Source organism: Heterodontus francisci, chromosome 2 (genome assembly GCF_036365525.1).
Source record: "Heterodontus francisci isolate sHetFra1 chromosome 2, sHetFra1.hap1, whole genome shotgun sequence".
Lineage (NCBI taxonomy): Eukaryota > Metazoa > Chordata > Chondrichthyes > Heterodontiformes > Heterodontidae > Heterodontus > Heterodontus francisci.
Genome location: NC_090372.1, coordinates 110,744,288 through 110,764,619, shown reverse-complemented (window position 1 = coordinate 110,764,619; position 20,332 = coordinate 110,744,288).

Below are 20,332 nucleotides of genomic sequence, written 5' to 3'. Positions count from 1 at the left end.
CGGGAAGAGGCCCTGAAGTGGCCCTTAATTAGCCACTTAAAGACCTTAATCTGCCTCATTTTGGCTGTAAGGCCATCCTCAACCTTCCCCGCCTGTGGTAAAATTCAATGGCAGTGGAAAAGAAACAGGCACTCCATTCTCCTGCCTTCCCTCACCACTCTATGCACTCCCCCGCCTCCCAGCCCATTCCCAGAGGGCTGGCAAAATCCATGCCTCAAAGTGCAGAGCAACATGCACAGTGGTTAGTACCGTAGCCTCACAGCTCCAGGGACCCGGGTTCGATACTGGGTACTGCCTGTGTGGAGTTTGCATGTTCTCCCTGTGATTGCGTGGGTTTTCGCCGGGGGCTCCGGTTTGCTCCCAGAGCCAAAGACTTGCAGGTTGATAGGTAAATTGGCCATTGTAAATTGCCCCTAGTGTAGTTAGGTGGTAGGGATTATGGGATTACTGCAGGGTTAGTATAAATGGGTGGTTGTTGGTCGGCACAGACTCTGTGGGCTGAAGGGCCTGTTTCAGTGCTGTATCTCTAAATAAAAATAACTAAATAAACATGTAGCTTTGGAGACTTCACGGCACAATAGCTCTGAACCTCCCTTGTGTTGCCTGCACTCGCTGCAGGGGATCTGGGAGACACGCTCTGCTATGGCCTTCCACTCTGCAATCCCTCTAAAGGGCCCAGCCTTCAATTCTCTGACCTGAGCCTGCCTGTTTGTAAATTCAGCAAAATAAATGGCTGATGGTTTGAGCCGACGCTTACCAGCCACTGTGCTCTTGCCTCCTTTGAGCAGGCGAGCCACTGATGTTCCATGGGACCCATGTGCCCGATGGAAAATGGTAAAACCTGTACAAAATCGATGGTCAATTGGCTGCTTAACAGGCTCAATTGCCTGCCTATTACTGGTGTGCGTGGTCCCAATCCCGCTGCCCGATCACCACTGGAAGAATTGGCTGTTGGCAGGAAGATTTCAGGGAACTGCTGCGACGCATTCCCCACCATTTCCCCCCTACCCACAGCCCCCAACCTCCAAATCCATCAATATGACTGCCAGTAAAATACCAACCAGAATCTGAACCAGGAAATGTAAGTTGGAATATTTAATCCAATGCCAAATCATGTAAAGAAAGTGAACTAAAGAGAGGGAAAGAAACATGGGATAAAAAGGCAGAAACAAAAAACTAAAAAAAATTACATTTTACTTTTGTTTATAAATCTCCAACATGAGTTAAGATCTGAAGGAATGAGACTTAATAGTTTTAAAAGTTAATTTTCAGTGCCAGAGAGGTTGTTTGGCTGCAATTAAGACTTACCACACCAATAAATATTGGAATGGACAAGCCGTAACTTTGTCTGGTGAGTTTATTGTGTACATATATCACATAAGTTCCACAACTTCATGCTCTTCCATTTATTTGAGTGTTGAGTCACTGGATGAGATACTGGCCGGAATTTTACGCATCCCCCTCCCAAAGAGCAGGATGGTGGTGGGGGGGTCGTAAAGTGGAGTGGAAGGCTCGGGGTGCCCTTCCCGACCTGCTCCCACCTCTGCCACCATTTTACGCGGGGCAGCGGCAGCAAAAAATGGCCTGCCTGCCCCAGGACAATCAAGGCCCTGAAGTGGCCAGTTAATGGCCTCTTAAGGCCCTCTGCCCGCCACCACGTGGATTTTACCATTGGCAGGCGGGTGGCCCAGGCCCAAGAAAAGCCGCCTGTTAAAAGTAGGTGGCTTTCTAATCACCTGGGGGCGGCGGCCCGGCTGATCAGGCACCCTGTACCCAATGGCGGGCCGCCCCATGCCCCAAATGCCCCCAATGCCCAACACGGCCCCATACCACTAATCAACCCCCCCTTGCCTCGCCAGGGCCCGACCTATCACTGCTGGCGAGGCCACAAAAACTTACTTTTTTCTGAGACCATCCTTCCTCTTTTTCTCAAAGCTGGGTTGCAGTCACAGCAGTGGCCACTGCTCCCGGTGGTGTTGCTGGGACTAAAAGTTGCCGGCCCGCTGATTGGGCGGCAGCTCCATTAGGTGGGACTACCTGCCTCAATGAGGTGGATGTCCCACCTCAGACCAATTAAGGGCCAGGGGACTGTAAAATACGGTCTGGATCCCCCATGCCAGGCGGAGGAGGGATCGCCACCGACATTTTTGGTCGGTGGACGGCTTCTGTCTGACGAGAGCAAAATTCTGGCCACTGTTACAGTGAAGTTTCTGGAGAAGCAGGGCAACTCGGAGAGTGACTTCCTGATTTCCATGTTTAACTGCATGGCAGAATTTTGAGCAGACCTAGTGGGTGGTAGCAGAGGCAGGGGGGATAAAAAATCAATAAGAATGGGACAGGTCAGACAGGAAGTCCAACGTTGTGATGTCCTATCCTGATTTTGTCCATGGCAGCAAACATGGAAGGTGGAGATCTGACGGTGAAGCAGCAGCCAGGCAATTAAGATAGTTAAGATGCCAACTGAAAGCGATTTTATGGTCAGGTTTAAATTTTTTTAAATGGTGCACAGGTTTCACGGGGCTTCAGAGGCTCAGCTCCTTCAAGGAGATGGAGGCGGGAGATCATGGCTGGCTGCAAGGGGAGACCATCAGGAGAGGAACCATCGACTGCCAGGCAGGGATGTGAAGGAAGGGCATCATCTGAAGAGTGATGGTAAGGGTCTGATAGCTGCGGGAGGGCCATTGAAAGTGGGGCAATGGGCAAGCGACATCTCGTCAGAGGTGACCAGTGGAGGGAAGGAGAGGGGCCGCTGGCAGGGAAAGACTTGTACTTAGGGAAAGGCCACCTTTCATGGGCCTCGTTCATCCAGGCTCCAGGGACCCTGTTGAAGAGGAGGGGCAGCAGAGCAGGAAGGAGGGCCAGGCACCTGCAGTGACACCGCATCAAGCTGTGAGGCCACAGGAAGGACAGCAGTGGCCTCTAGATGGTGGAGCAGGGTGCAGAGGGGAAAGACAGGTGTCTCCCCCATGCAGAAGGAGGTACCCTCCAGAGAGGGTCTGCAAGTCAAGGCTCAACTACCTGCAGATACCCGACAGGCAGTGCCAATGAAGACTCCGCCTCTCTACAGAGGCAGGCAATGACCTAAGCGCTATGTTGCAGGATGAGCTGTGCTGCAGGGGACTTGGTGGAAATCCAATGCCAGTGGCCCTGAAGGTCACCATGGCGCTGAATTTCTACACCTCGGGATCATTCCAGGAATCCACCGGAGACATGTCTTGGATCTCACAGTCTGTGGCCCATTGGTGTATCAAGGAGGTCACCAATGCCCTTTTTAGGAGGGCCGCGACTATGTGCGCTACCGCACGGATCCCAACTCTCAGGCTGAGACAGCTATCGGGTTCGGAACTATCACTGGATTCCCGCAGGTGCAGCGTGTCATAGACTGCATGTATGTGGTCATTAAGGCTCCTGAACACCAGCCAGTGGCCTTCATCAGTAGGAAGGGCTTCCACTTCCTCAATGTACAACTGGTCTGCGACCACCATAAATTAATCAGGCACGTCTGTACATGCTTCCCGGGAAATTGCCACAATGCCTACATTTTGAGGCAGTCCCAAGTGCCAAAGCTTTTCTGTCCTCCTGCACACTTCAGGGATGGATCCTTGGAGATAAAGGCTAACCACTGAGAACTTGACTACTAATATCTGTGAGGAACCTGCGCACAGATGCAAAGGAGAGGTATAACACCTGCGATGGAACAACGTGAGCGACCAGAGAGCAGGTCATTGGTCTGCTCGAGATGAGATTCAGGTGCCTGGAGACCTTCAATATGCCCCATTAGGGTCTCATGTATCATGGTGGTCTGCTGTATACTGCAAAACCTGGCGCTACAGAGGGGAGAACCAATTAACAATGAGGGCAGTGAGGAGTGGACTGCCTCCTCAATGAGGAGGCGGAGGGGGAAAATGGACAGGTTACACCAGGTGATGAACTCTAGGGACAACAGGAGAGTCGCCCTGAGACAGATGCAAGGGAGGCTTGTGATGCCCTTGTACATTCTCGCTTCCTTTGATCCTTACTGCCAGTTGTAGCTTGACCAATAAAGACTTACCCCTGTTGTTGCCTTCCTTACTTAAGAGGGCACTCGCTCATTGATCAGTCACATAGCACTGACTTGGCCAGGCTCTAGAGTTGACCCCTCGCAGCATGATACGTCGCCTCAAGCCTCTTCACAGAGGCTGGGCTGCAACGAAAGGCCAAAAGCCTGAAGGAGGAGTGAGGGAGGTCATCTATGCTTTAGAGAAACAACTTTTCCAACTTTATATCTGACCCTACCCTTGGAAAATGCACAATCATCCATAATAACCACATGAATTTACATATTCTTCTTTATTCTTTTACGTGAACTCTACAAGGTGTCCCCCTGTGCTGTCAGTTGATGTGGAGGCAGGCTGCTGACCTTGCTGTCCCTTGGCTAGGTATGACCTTGACAGTCGTCCTCAGGATGCCTTAGGCCTGGAGCGCCCCGGAATGCTGAGGATCTCCTGCATAGAACCAGTACCATCCTCTGTCAGAAAGGATGAAGGAGCCTGTGGTGACACTGGCAGAGGGGCAGAGGAACAGCTGCCTGCACCAGGAACACCCTGAGAGGAGCCCCCAGCTGTGGGAGGCAGCTGCTCCTCCTCCCCTGCAAGGCAGACCTCTGCCTCCCTGATGACCTGAGAGTGCAGAGGACCTGGTAGTGCCTCCAGATCCCCTATCACCCTCTCACCTTGCCACTGCTGCCTTGCACCCATGGTCAAGACGAGGGTATGCAGATCTGCATGAATGACCTGTAGACAGTGAGTGATCTGCTGGATGTGGCTGTGCATTAGAGGACACCACTCGTGCACCAGTCAGAGACAATGCTGAGCTCAAGACCTGGACTCATCCATCATCCACACTCGGGCACACATAGCCTCTAGCATCTCTGCCAGATGTTGCTGGACCTCTCACTGCAGTTGCAGCATTTCCTGTGATGTTTCTGACATCAGAGACGCATCATGAGCCTGGGCCCAGCATGGGCCTGGCCTCCGCAGTCCTCTGACAGTCAGCGGCGTGGGCTGCAACAGCCTCTGTCAGCTGCTCGGGCGCATCTGTACTATGCTTACCAGGTTGTGTGCCCAGATCTAATGTGAACGCAAATCCACTGACATGAGAGTATCTGTGCTGGTGGAGGGTGCAGGGGTATGAGGTGATGCTGGACTCTCTGAGACGTCATCCTCCCCTCCAAAGTGGCACGCTCTCCCGCAGTCTCGGAGTGGGCACTGCTTGACCTGCATGAGAGAACTGAGACATGTAAGGGTCAAGGGCCTCCTCTCCCAACATAGCACACACCCCTATGTTGGAGACCCCTGTAGACATGGATGCCTGAGGAACAGCATGGGTCCATCCTGCAGATGTAGTCTTGTGCCCCATAATGACCTTACTCACTGTCTTGGGAAGATGCCCCTGCCTCTCCATCCGTGACACTCCGGCTGTCCTGAGGTGCAACCAACTCCATAGCCTCCTCCTCCATCAGGGTCAAGACATGGAGAATGGGCAGCCCATGGCCCACTCTCTCTGATTGTTTACTATCTTCTCCTGCAGAAAGAGGGAAGGAAGCTATGGGTCACCCAGTGAGACCAATCCCAAGACATAGGCTATTGGTAGTCCAGCTGCCACTGATGGGGGCACACAGATGCTTCCTGAATGAAGCCCCTTTCCATAGACCTTGCAAGGGTCTTCTGTGACAAGGGGCCTCCTCTCAGGGCCAATTCGCAATGGCGCAGTCAGTTTGCATGCATCTCCTGATCTTTTGCCCAGGTCTGGGTGGATACTCCCTCTCCACCCAATGCACCTACCTGCTTTACCTAATGCAAGACCCAAGAGGATGAAAGCTTTAAGAGGTACTCACTTTTGCAACCTGGTTGAGGTCACTGAGCTGCTTGCGCCACTGGATCCAGGTCCTTGGGGTCACCCCATAGCTGCTGACCTCCTCTGTTATCTGAAGCCAGGCCTGTTTGGTTAGGCTGCCAGGGCTCCTCCTCCCATCCTTCAGTAATAGAATGTGCCTCCACTCCCTGGAAAACTATAGGTGCACGTGCAGGGAGGCATCAGGGAAGCGTGGCGCTGGCCAGGATCTACTTTCTGCCATCTGTCATTATCCTCTATGACCTCGTCCTCTCCCATGGGTCCCACAGCTCAAGGCCCTTAATTGGCCGGTCAACACTGGATTGCATGTGACCAATCACACCTGCCCTCGACATGCTGCTCACCCACTTCACCTTCCCAATAAAATCCAGCCTCACATGTGCAATCGCCGGAAGTCGCTGTCCGATTTGCACTTTAATAATGGTGAGCACTAATATCCTCATCATTATTTCTGCTTCAAAATCATTCAATTTTTTGTAGTAATAATGGCCCTACTTTCACACCATTATTAATTTCACTACCCAAATGCTGCAGAGTGAAAGTGGAACTCTATATAATCTTGACATGCCAGCAAATGTATAGTACTCCTGAACTATGAACTCCAACTTGGCAAATTTCTAGGGGGTGGATCTAATTAATATTAATAAAGCTGCGGAATTTCAGTGACAAGTAGCCACAGAAACAGGTCCAGTCAGTCAGTCTCTTCTTGATACTTTCTGGCTCGCAATCACATTTTCCCAATTAGGAGAGAGCTCTGTGCTTACATGCATGCACAAAGCTCTAGCACACCCATTAGATTTTAAATGTTTTGAGAGCATAACCAGAAGCAATTTCTGTCTAAAAGGCATTTAAAGCAATTCAGTACATGTATCAGTATCTAAAGTGCCGAGAAGTTGCGAGGGATCTCCTGAGCATTTTTTTAAACCAGGATTGACACCACACATTGTGCATTCTCAAAGACCACCAGAGTGAGAATCTATCCACCTGGGGAGTCATACACTGCTCTGTGCAGGGGTTAGATCAGGACTCAACCTGAGTTATACTGCCACTTCTGCATTGCTGCAAATTGTCAGGATAACTGGACCCAAGTTCTGAAAATTTTGGACAATCAATCCATTTAAACTGACTAATTTTTTCTGCCTTCAGTGATTCACAGACAGATTAATTGCACATGGCTTCAATATCGGAAGTGTTCAACTTTCTATACAAAGGAAAATTAATTAATCACCAAGAAAGGTAAATCAAATGGATCACAGACATAATTTGTACAGATTTATCCATTGCATCTTCTTCCATTACTTGTGTTTGAATAAACAAATATCATCAAAACTCAATTGCTCAACCATCTGTACTTCCCTCACCTAACCTGTTTTAGTACTTTCTTGCAGAATTTTAATACTTTAACAAATGCAAAACAAAAATATATGACAGCAAATACATCAAGGTTGAGAAACAAACTCTCGCAAGTTAATTGTCGAATTTTGTGTTGACCAGTGGAAAACCAGTGCCGAATTCCTGATGTGCATTCCTGGCAGCCAATGTTTCCCATTAGGAATGCAGAGTCTAAATATTACCCCTTCTAAATCGTTAAGATATGCATGCTTTCTATTCTTAGTTTTAGTTGTAAGGCTTACAAGCAATCTTCTATGCCTTACAACTAAAGCTATGAATAACCATCATGCATATTTTAACACATTAACACATAAAGTAAATGTCCAACCATCTGGGCTTTAGCACACACCCATATTTAAATTATTTTACATTGTTTAATGTCCCTAACTCTAAGCTTTACACCTTGGCTTTTTGGCCATCTTCATCACAGTTGCTGAGACTCTTCTCTGTGGTCTGATACAGTGACAGCTCTCAGGTGAAACTTCTGCTTTCCCATTTCTTTCTGGTGATTTAGTTATCACCTGTTGGTGGAGGGTATCTCAGTTTGGGCACTCAAATTCAACCATTCATAACCCAACTAGGTTTTATTACCACAGATTGTGGTAAATCAATGCATTTAATCTTTCAGAATGCACAACAGAATTTTACATATTAAATGAGTGTTAAAACCTTATGAATACACAATGATTTGACATGTAGCAATGTTAATAAGTTTTTCCAACATCACTGCTTAGACCAATTTGTGCAACAAACCTATCTGGGTTACATTATGTTATTACAGTGTTCTGAGTGGGCATTTGGGAAAAGTTTAGTGCAGAAAATAAATTATGTATTGAAAGTGAATATATTAAAAAGACCCACGGAGGAAAGATAAAAAATTCTGAAAACTGTAAGTGTTCCAGAAAGGAGGATAACAGATAATGTGTAGATTTTATATCGACCTATGAAATAATAAAGGAGAACTGGCACGAAGGAGAAAAAGGCAATGAACAAAAAAGTGAAAAATGTTTACTCAAGTAATAACAGTATACCTGTCTTGTATTTCAATGCATAAACATAATGGGAGAAAAGTTTATAACATAACCTTTTAAATAAGCATAAATATTTCAGCATTAAATAGTGTGTATTTACTTTAAACCAGTGAAGTTAACAGGTTGCATTTCAATATTGTACGAAAATAGCAAGGTAGTTTTGCCACCTCATAAATTATTGGTGCGAAAGCACTTAGAACACTATGTACTGTTCCGATCACAACAGTACAGGAAACAATATTGCAACTATTGAAAGGATACAAAAGTATACAACCAGAATGATTAAGGAAATGTAGGGATTGGATTATGAGGAGTGATTATGTAAATTGGGCATATTCTCACTGGAACAGAGAGTTGATATCATGTTTTCTATACCACCACCTAGATCCCTCTACTATCTCGAATTTGTTACGCAGTGGCAGAGGCAGTATCCTTCGTGGAAAAGTTTCTGCAGAAAAACACCTTTGACCACCAATCTATCAGGCAGTGGTCTGCACGGAATGTCCTCAAGGCCCTATGGGAAAAGGAGATGGTGGATCCGGTCAGATGGTTCTCCGAGCAGACTGCCAAAGTCATTTGGCGGAATGCCTCATCACCAGAATTTTCAAACAAGCACCAAGATGTAGCTTGGCTGGTGGTGAGAAGAGCCCTCCCCGTCAGATCGTTCCTGCACGCCCAGAGTCTCACACCCTCCGCACAATACCCTCGAGGTGGCTGTGGTGGGAAGAGACGTTTGCCCACCTCTTTCTGGAATGTGTCTTTGCAAAGCAGGTGTCTAAAGAGATGCAGTGGTTTTTGTTGAGGTTCATCCCAAGCAGCTCTGTAACACAGGAGTCTGCGCTCTACGGGCTGTTCCCAGGAACGCATACCGAGATAAACATCAACTGCTGCTGGAGGACTATCAATTCGGTGAAAGACGCCCTTTGGTCTGCCCGAAACTTGCTGGTCTTCCAGCGTAAAGAGTTGTCCACGACCGAAGGTTGCAGACTGGCACATTCCAAGGTCCAGGACTGAGGGACGCAGTAAAGCTTGGGGCAGCCGCGGCAAGGGCTCAATGGGGAAAGACCACTGTATAAGGTACCCCCACCAAGGTGAACTGAGGGGCTGGATCCATGGAAAACCCCTCAGGCTGTATCCAGAAAATATTTGTTTGCTGCAAAAAGTACATGGCAGGTAAAATGAAATGGAAGGGTTGTGAGGCAACTCACTGCTGTATTGAAGGAAACTGATCTCCTTTGCACTCTTTGTATTGTTGATTTGGTGCTGTTATTGAACTGTTTTGTAATGTATTTTTTTACAGTTCTTTACGAATAAAGTATATTTTGGAAATAAAAAAAAGTAAAGTCACTGAACTAGTGATGCGGAGGCCCAGGCTAGTGCTTTGGGGACATGGGTTTGAATCCTACCATGTCAAATGGTGAAATTGGAATTCAATTAATAAATCTGCACCTAAAAAGCTAATATAACGGTGACCATGAAACCATTGTCAATTGTTGTAAAAAAAATCTCCTTCACGAATGCCCTTTAGAGAAGGAAATCTGACGTCATTAGCTAGTCTGGCCTACATGTGACTCCAGATCCACAGCAATGTGGTTGACCTCTGAAATGGCCTAACAAGCCACTCAGTTCAAGGGCAATTAGGGATGGGCAATAAATGCTGGCCGAGCCAGCAATGTCCACCTTTCATGAATAAATGAAAAAAACACAGCTTGTCAACAACCAGTATTGTAGGAGTAGAAATTTCCTCCAATTAAATATTAGGAAGGTAAAGCCTCCATCACAAATTCTGTTCCCTGACCACCATTTTCATCCCTCTCCCTGACAACTGTTTGAAGCCGAGCCAGGCCATTTTCAATTTTTGCATTGTGTTTGACCTCAAGATGAGCTTCTGACCACATACATACAAACATACGAACATATGAATTAGGAGCAGAAGTGGCCATTCGGCCCCTCGAGCCTGCTCCGTCATTCAATAAGATTATGGCTGATCTGTTTGTGTCTCGAATTCCACACTCCCATCTACCCCCAATAACCTTTGATACCCTTGCCTAACAAGAATCTATTTACCTCTGCCTTAAAAATATTCAATGACCCCCGCCTCCACCACCTTCTGAGACAGAGAGTTCCAAAGTCGCACAACCCTCTGAGAGAAAAAAATTCTTCTCATTTTTGTCCTAAAAGGGTGATCCCTAATTTTAAACAGTGCCCCCTAGTTCTGGACTCCCCCACAAGAGGAAACATCCTTTCCACATCCACTTTGTCAAGACCATTCAGGATCTTATATACTTCAATTGTCTCCCCTCACTCTTTTAAACTCCAGTAGAAATAAGCCTAGTTTGTCCAAACTTTCCTCATTAGACAACCTGCTCATTCCAGGTATCAGTCTAGTAAACCTCCTCTGAATCGTCTCCAATGCACTCACATCCTTCCTTAAATAAGGAGACCAAAACAGCACACAGTATGCAAAATGCAGTCTCACCAATGCCCTGTATAACTGAAGCATCACATATCCGCTCCAACATCAAAATGCTTATTTCCACATCTGTAACACCACCCAACTTCAACCCTACCTCAGCTCATCTATTGCTGGAACCCTCATCCATGCCTCTGTTACATTTAGACTTGACTATGCCAATGCTGTCTTGGCTGGTTTCCCACCCAACATAAACTTGTGGTCATCCAAAATCCTCTTGCTGCCTGAATCGTAACTTGCTCTAAATCTCATTCAGACATCACCCCTGTGCTTGCTGACCTACATTGTCACTCAGTTAAGTAATGCCTCAGTTGTAAAATGCTCATTCTTGCCCTACAACCCTCCCCCAATTCTGGCATCTTGCGCATCCCTGCCCCGTTGGCAGCTTTCAACTTCCTTGGCCCTCAGCTCTGAAATTCCCTGGGTAAACCTCTCCGCCTCTCTACCTCTCTCTTCCTTTAAGACATTCCTTAAAACCCACTAACTTAACCAAGCTTTTAGTCATCTGTCCTTGGTGTCAACATTTTTATTGATAATGCTGTTGTGAAACTATGCTTTGTTTTACTATGTTAGGGGCACCATATAAATGTAATTTTTTGCTGTTGTTAAGATTTTAAGGAGACCAAATAATGATAAGCTTTTTCAGCTTGCCAAAACGGTAGTGCCAAAGGACACAATCTGCTCTTGATGCAGATAAATTCAAAATTAACCTGCAGAAACATTCAGAGAGTGAGTGGTAAATCTATGGAACAGGCCCCCTAGGAAGATGGTTGAAGCACACTGTATTGATTAATAACAAATGCAAATTAGATAGATTTCTTTCAGAAAATTAAATTTTAAGATACAGTGTATGAGGCCTTTGAGTCATGGTATAGGGTAAGTGTAGTGTGCTTGAGGGGGAACAGGTGACTTTTGAGTTAAGGTTCCAAAACTTTCCACCATTGGGCATTTCTTCATCTTATATCTGAGCCTATTGTAAACTAGTTGATAGAGATTGATTAGTCAAGAAATCCATTATCGGTGTATTGTGAGACTACCGGAAAGGTAGAAGCTGAACCAAATGGACCTTGGTTCTTTTTTTGTCCAACAATTTCCATATTCCTAATTATATGGATAACTATTCTGCTATTATTGGATTTATCACAGTGTTGCTCATGTAATTTGGACAATGCACTGTTTTATAATGTAGAGCTGTTAAGCCTTATTAGCAGCTGCCCCCTTGGCTCCCAGCAGAGATAGCGATGCCCCTGATATGTTCACAAAGGTTCCCTCCTGCTCTCTCTTCCTGTGGCAACCTAACAATTGTTTCAATGGCAAGCAGATCATTAACGCCTGTAGAGCAACATTATTTGCAAACAGAGAGAGAACAGCAGTCAATCACATGGGTATCTTACCCTTTCATCTCTTCTTATATGGAACTAATATGAATTTAAAGTAATAACCGATCAGACCACTAGTGAGTTTGTTCAGCAATCCACATAGCAAACCACCCACTCAAATAGAACGTTGGATACTCAAGTTACAGGAGTATGAGTTCCAGGTTAGTATCAGCCAGGCAAACCCAGTGGACAACCTTCCACAATATCTGTTGCTGACTGTCAGTCCTACTAGTCATGAGGAAAAGGTTGCTGAACAACATCTTAACTACATAAGCATAAATGCGGTGCCAAAGTTGCTAAAACTAGCTCGCATCAAAGCAGCAATAAAACAAGATGAAGGTTTGCAACTATGTATGGAGGTTATGGAATCATGAAACTGGAAAGACGTGATCAAGAGAGCAACTACAAAGGAAATCGCTCACACACAAGGTCTTCACAATGTTCGAAATGATCTCACCGTTACAACCACATCTGGTCTTGTATTATGCAACAACTGTATTGTCATTCCACACTCATTGAGGGAATGTGTTGTTGATATAGCACATGAAGGACACCAGGGAATAGTCAAAACCAAACAACTCCTTAGAGAAAAGGTATGGTTCCCAGGAATTGACTGCATGGTAGAGCACAAAATCAATCAGCGTTTGCCATGTTAAGCAACCATAATGTCAAATCTTCATGAACCTCTCACGATGTCCGAACTACCTCCAGGACCATGGATCGAAGTTAGCGTTGATTTCACAGATTTTCCCACAGGTGAACACTCGCTTGTTGTCACTGATGACTACAGCAGATTCACAATCATGGTATTAGTTATGGGCAACTTCAACGAAAACAGTCATCCCAAAGCTTGACCAGATCTTTGCATTTCTTGGAATCCCTCAAATGGTAAGAAGTGATAATGGACCCCCATACAACAATGATGAGTTCAATAAATTTGCAAGCTACTTAGGGTGCACTCACAGGGAAATCACACCCCATTGGCCAAGATCTAATGGTGAAGTCATGCGATTTATGCAAACCTTGGGATAGAATGAAAGTAAATGCAGAGCAAAACATGAAACTTAGAGCTACATCACTTAAGCCAGGAGATAAAGTACTTGTGAAACATGATGGTCATATTGGAAAGCAAGCAATTCCATAGGACATCCAACCATTTGTTGTGACCAACACAAAAGGATCAATGATCACTGCTAAGCATGATTCACAAATCATCACAAGAAATTTGTCATTCTTCAAAGCACTGAAAACACCACTTGCAAGCATTGAATCCAATTCTGACAGACACCTTAGATGAAGAACATGAGTCAAATGAGACTACATCTGATTTCAGACCATATGCTACTCGTGAGAGAAAATACCCACCATACTTGAGTGACTATGTTACGAGATGAATTATTGATGTTTAAGTTTAGTTTACATTTTTAGAAACAAACAATTGAAACCATTTTTTAGGAAGTGGAAGGATGTAATGTTGTGTTTTTAAATTGCAATTGCATTGTGCATTGTGTACTCTAGAGGCTGCTGAAGAACACATTTGCGAGCAAAGAGAAAGGGAAACTAAAGCAGAATAAATAGAAAAGTCTTTATATTCAGCTGCTGCCTTCTTTGTCTCTCTGTCTTTGTCTCATATCCTATACCAAACTCAGATAAACCTCATTCAAGTCCCAAGGACATCACACTGATGATGCTAAGAAAACAATGGGCCGATTTATACCAGCCCTCTGAAGATGGGCTAGGAGGCTGTAGACGTTGTAAAATGACAATGGAAGGCATCGGGAGGAGATGGTTTCACACTGCCCTGGGATACTCCCAATGGCAGAAACAGTGGTGGTGCAGCGACTAGAGGCAGGCAGCCAATTAAACCAGTTAAGTAGCCAATTTACAGCCACTTCCCCCCCATTGACATTTTACCAGCATTGGGATGGGTCCCCGCATGGGGGGCAGGCTGTCAGGTAAAGTTTGGTGACCTTCCAGTGGGTTCCCAGGGGCAGGGGATGCAGAGTGTCTTCCTTAATGGTCACTCTGTGGCCCACAGAGAGGGCGGCCTGGTGACAATGTCTGCCCCCCATGGCTCCGACACTGCCGCTGAAGTGTTCACCCCTCTCATCTTCAGGGCCTGCCTGGCCTGGGCACATTAAATGAAAAAACTTAACTGGCCTTTGAGGGCACCTCAACATGCAGGCGCTCTCTTTTTCTTCCTGCAGCCTTAGCGGCAGACACCTCTAGTGGTAGTGCTGCCAAGGTTGCCAGCCCTCTGATTGGGCCGGCAGCTCTGAGAGGTGGGCTACCATTCTCAATTGGACGGTGATCCCAGCAGCAGCCTCTTAATTAGCCGCCATCAGCAATACCCTGCTTAGGGTCCCGCCTCCCATCTGTGAGGGCTTGCGACCCGCTTTCAGTCCCGGTGGCAGGACAACATTGGATATGAGAAAATTCTGGACAATTTCTTGCAAATTTTGCACTGTTGTTTGCTGGCACAGAGGAGGATGCCCCAATCCTGGGTGTATTGAGGCCTGGCAGAGTATATCATGCTGTTTATGGAAAGGACAGTTGTTGGAGACAGTTAATAGATAAATTTGCAGTGTTAATTTGTGAATCTTTTGATTTTTTTAATGTGATACATTTCATTTCAACATGAGATGGGGATGAATGAAGAATTGTTACAGTACTGGATTGCACAGAACTTTATTTTCTATGATTGGGTAGGAAATTGAAATTAAGGAGAACGTTTGTAAATGGGATGATTGATGATAAACCAAAGTAGAGGGAAAAAAAACAATTACAATGGTGAAAACTATAGAGTTTTAAGTACTTAACCAATGAGGAAGATAAAAACTGACAGGCGAACTCGATGGCCATGATGTGAACCAATGGTATAAAGAGGTACAAAATTAGCAAGAGTACAGGATTGATTTAACAAGAATGTTTCCTTTTATAGTGCAGACTATTCCTTTGAAGAAAAAGTTTATATTGATATAGCACTTTACCATATCTTTCAAAATTGTGCTTCAAGTGCGAAGCCGATTAGAAGTTCGCAAACATAACCCCGCTATTAAAGAAAAGAGGGAGAGAGAAAACAGGGAACTACAAACCAGTTAGCCTGGCATCAATTGTCAGGAAAATGCTGGAAGCTCTTATTAAGAAAGTCTCAAAAATGCACTAAAAAAATCATAGTATGATCAGACAAAGTCAACATGGTTTCACGAAAGGAAAATCATGTTTGACAATTTTGAGGATTTAATAAGTAGGGTAGATAAAGGGGAACCAGTAAATGCAGTATACTTGGATTTCCAAATGGCATTCGATAAGGTGCCACTCAAAAGATTAATACACAAGATAAGGGCACATGGATTCGGGGGTAAATTATTAGCATGGTTTTTTAATGGACAGGAAGCAGAGAGTAAGGAAGTAGTTTACAAGGAAGGAGGGTAGTTTAATTGGTTTAAGAGTGTCCAAAGGAATGTCAATCACATACAAATCCTGTAGGTTGATACGTTGGATGGTTTCAGGCCGTCATTGGTGCTTTTTCCTGGATTCTGCACAGAGATGGTTAACAGTCTTGGCAGGCAATCTCTGTCTTTTCCTCTGATGTCAGCAGTTGTTTGGTTTACGTTGAAGACACTGCCTGTGATGTTTGGTTGGTCAGATACAGGCAGTGAACATGCTCGCAGGACAGCTGGAGAGAGAGAGAGCGAGACCATGAGTTCTCTTCTCGCTGTTATCCCCTCATGGTCTGGTGAAATCTGATTCCCTCTAGAGAAGCAGTCGCTTTCTAGCACAAAGGGTTAGCTTGCTGCTACATGACCTCCATTCCCAATCTAGCCAATTACCAAAGATGGTCACAGCAAGTTGGGAAACCCTCAACAAAAACAAGAAATGCTGGAATCACTCAGCAGGTCTGGCAGCATCTGTGGAAAGAGAAGCAGAGTTAACGTTTCGGGTCAGTGACCCTTCTTCGGAACTGACAAATATTAGAAAAGTCACAGATTATAAGCAAGTGAGGTGGGGGTGGGGAAAGAGATAACAAAGGAGAAGGTGCAGATTGGACCAGGCCACATAGCTGACCAAAAGGTCACGGAGCAAAGGCAAACAATATGTTTATGGTGTGTTGAAAGACAAAGCATTAGTACAGATTAGGTGTGAATACACTGAATATTGAACAGCAGCAAGTGCAAACCTGAAAAAAAACCTGAAAAAAACAGTGGGGAAGCAAACTGAACAAACTAAGATGAAATGAAATAAATGCAAAAAAAGATAGTAAAAAATGTAAAAAAGAATGTAAAAAAAAGGAAGAAAAAATAACTAAAAATGAAAGTAAAATGGGGGGCTGTCATGCTCTGAAATTATTGAACTCAATGTTCAGTCCAGCAGGCTGTAGTGTGCCTAATCGGTAGATGAGATGCTGTTCCTCGAGCTTGCGTTGATGTTCACTGGAACACTGCAGCAATCCCAGGACAGAGATGTGAGCATGAGAGCAGGGGGGAGTGTTGAAATGGCAAGCAACCGGAAGCTCAGGGTCCTGCTTGCGGACTGAGCGGAGATGTTCCGCAAAGCGGTCACCCAGTCTGCGCTTGGTCTCCCCAATGTAGAGGAGACCACACTGTGAGCAGCGAATACAGTATACTACATTGAAAGAAGTACAAGTAAATCGCTGCTTCACCTGAAAGGAGTGTTTGGGGCCTGGGATAGTGAGGAGAGGGGAGGTAAATGGGCAGGTATTACCCCTCCTGCGATTGCAGGGGAAGGTGCCCTGGGACGGGGACGAGGTGGTGGGGGTAATGGAGGAGTGGACCAGGGTGTCGCGGAGGGAACGATCCCTTCGGAATGCTGACAGGGGAAGGGAGGGGAAGATGCGACTGGTAGTGGCATCACGCTGGAGGTGGCGAAAATGGCGGAGGATGATCCTTTGGATATGGAGGCTGGTGGGATGAAAAGTGAGGACAAGGGGAACCCTGTCACGGTTCTGGGAGGGAGGGGAAGGGGTGAGGGTAGAGGTGCGGGGAATGGGTCGGACACGGTTGAGGGCCCTGTCAACCACAGTGGGGGGAAATCCTCGGTTGAGGAAAAAGGAGGTCATATCAGAAGCACCGTCATGGAAGGTAGCATCATCAGAGCAGATGCGTCGGAGACGGAGAAACTGGGAGAATGGAATGGAGTCCTTACAGGAGGTAGGGTGTGAAGAAGTGTAGTCGAGGTAGCTGTGGGAGTCGGTGGGCTTATAATGGATATTGGTAGACAACCTATCCCCAGAGATGGAGACAGAGAAGTCGAGGAAGGGAAGGGAAGTGTCAGAGATGGACCATGTAAAGGTGAGAGAAGGGTGGATATTGGAAGCAAAGTTGATAAAGTTTTCTAGTTCGGGGCGGGAGCAGGAAACGGCACCGATACAGTCATCCCCTCAATCCAGGTCCATTGTCTAAAGTGATGAGTTTAACTGATCAGTCCACATCCACCTGAATAAACAGATTCTGTCTGAATATCTGTGAGTAGTTCAGGTAATGGGCCATTCACACTCATCTAAGCTGATTGTTCTGGTACATCACTTCCAGACAGCCTGGCTCCTTTCTGATAGCATTGTAATTTGCAAGGTGAAGTCATGCAAATGTTCAGCCAGTTTTACGAACTGCTGTTTAGGCCATTTAGAAAATACTGTTTGTCAGTCTTTTTTAAAACTTATCCTGTGGTTTCAACCCACTCAATAAATAAAATAATTTTTGATGCAACAAGGTTTTATAACAGTTGATATTTAAAGAGACTTGGGAGTACTATATAAAACGCTAGTTAGGCCACAGCTGGAGTACTGTGTCTTCTTTGGCCTACTTATCTCGAGAGACAATGGGTAAGCACCTGGAGGTGGTCAGTGGTGTGTGGAGCAGCGCCTGGAGTGGTTATAAAGGTCAATTCTAGAGTGACAGGCTCTTCCACAGGTGCTGCAGAAAAATTTGTTTGTCGGGGCTGTTACACAGTTGGCTCTCCCCTTGCGCTTCTGTCTTTTTTCCTGCCAACTGCTAAGTCTCTTCGACTCGCCACACTTTAGCACCGCCTTTATGGCTGCCCGCCAGCTTTGGCGAACGCTGGCAACTGACTCCCACAACTTGTGGTCAATGTCACAGAACTTCATGTCGCGTTTGCAGACGTCTTTAAAGCGGAGACATGGACAGCCGGTGGGTCTGATACCAGTGGCGAGCTCGCTGTACAATGTGTCTTTGGGGATCCTGCCATCTTCCATGCTGCTCACATGGCCAAGCCATCTCAAGCGCCGCTGACTCAGTAGTGTGTATAAGCTGGGGATGTTGGCCACCTCGAGGAATTTTGTGTTGGAGATACGGTCCTGCCACCTGATGTCAAGTTTTCTCCGGAGGCAGCGAAGATGGAATGAATTGAGACGTCGCTCTTGGCTGACATACGTTGTCCAGGCCTCGCTGCTATAGAGCAAGGTACTGAGGACACAGGCCTAATACACTCGGACTTTTGTGTTCCGTGTCAGTGCGCCATTTTCCCACACTCTCTTGGCCAGTCTGGACATAGCAGTGGAAGCCCTTCCCATGCGCTTGTTGATTTCTGCATCTAGAGACAGGTTACTGGTGATAGTTGAGCCCAGGTAGGTGAACTCTTGAACCACTTCCAGAGGGTGGTCGCCAATATTGATGGATGGAGCATTTCTGATGTCCTGCCCCATGATGTTCATTTTCTTGAGGCTGATGGTTATGCCAAATTCGTTGCAGGCAGCCTCAAACCTGTCGATGAGACTCAGTGTGAGATGTTAAAGCAGCATCGTCAGCAAAGAGGAGTTCCCTGATGAGGACTTTCCGTACTTTGGACTTCACTCTTAGACGGGCAAGGTTGAACAACCTGCTCCCTGATCTTGTGTGGAGGAAAATTCCTTCTTCTGAAGACTTGAACGCATGTGAGAGCAGCAGGGAGAAAAAAATCCCAAAAGGTGTGGGTGCGAGAACACAGTCATGTTTCACGCCACTCAGGATAGGAAAGGGGTCTGATGAGGTGCCGCTATGTTGAATTGTGCCTTTCATATTGTCATGGAATGAGATGATGATACTTAGTAGCTTTGGTGGACATCCAATCTTTTCTAGTAGTCTGAAGAGACCACGTCTGCTGACGAGGTCAAAGGCTTTGGTGAGATCAATGAAAGCAATTTAGAGGGGCATCTGTTGTTCATGGCATTTCTCCTGTATCTGACGAAGGGAGAACAGCATGTCAATGGTCGATCACTCTGCACGAAAGACACACTGTGCCTCAGGGTAGACACGCTCGGCCAGCTTCTGGAGCCTGTTTAGAGTGACTCGAGCAAAGACTTTCCCCACTATGCTGAGCAGGGAGATTCCACGGTAGTTGTTGCAGTCACCGCGGTCACCTTTGTTTTTATAGAGGGTGATGATATTGGCATCGCCCATGTCCTGAGGTACTGCTCCCTCGTCCCAGCACAGGCAAAGCAGTTCATGTAGTGCTGAGAGTATAGCAGGCTTGGCACTTTTGATTATTTCAGGGGTAATGCTGTCCTTCCCAGGGGCTTTTCCACTGGCTAGAGAATCAATGGCATCACTGAGTTCCGATTTTGTTGGCTGCACGTCCAGCTCATCCATGACTGGCAGAGACTGGGCTGCATTGAGGGCAGTCTCAGTGACAACATTCTCCCTGGAGTACAGTTCTAGGTAGTGCTCAACCCAGCGGTCCATTTGCTTGCGTTGGTCAGTGATTATGTCCCCTGATTTAGATTTGAGGGGGGCAATCTTCTTGATGGTTGGCCCAAAAGCTCTCTTAATGCCACCATACATTCCTCTGATGTTTTGGGTGTCTGAGGCCAGCTGAATATGACTGCATAGGTGTTGCCAGTAGTCATTTGCGCAGCGCCTGGCTGTTCTTTGTGCAGTGCTTCTGGCTGCTTTAAGTGCTACGGATGTTAACTCGCTGGGGGCTTTCTTGTAGTTCAACAGTGCAATGCGCTTAGCGGCTATGACAGGTTCCAGCTCTTCAATATAAGATTGAAACCAGTCTGCAGTTCTCTTTGCACGTTTGCCGTAGGTGGTCATTGCTGACTCATAGATGGCATCTCTGATGTGGGCCCACTTGGTCTCAGCATCCCCGGCGGGAGTGCTTTGAAGGGCTGTTACAAGTGAATTTAGAAATTTTTGTAACAGCTGTGG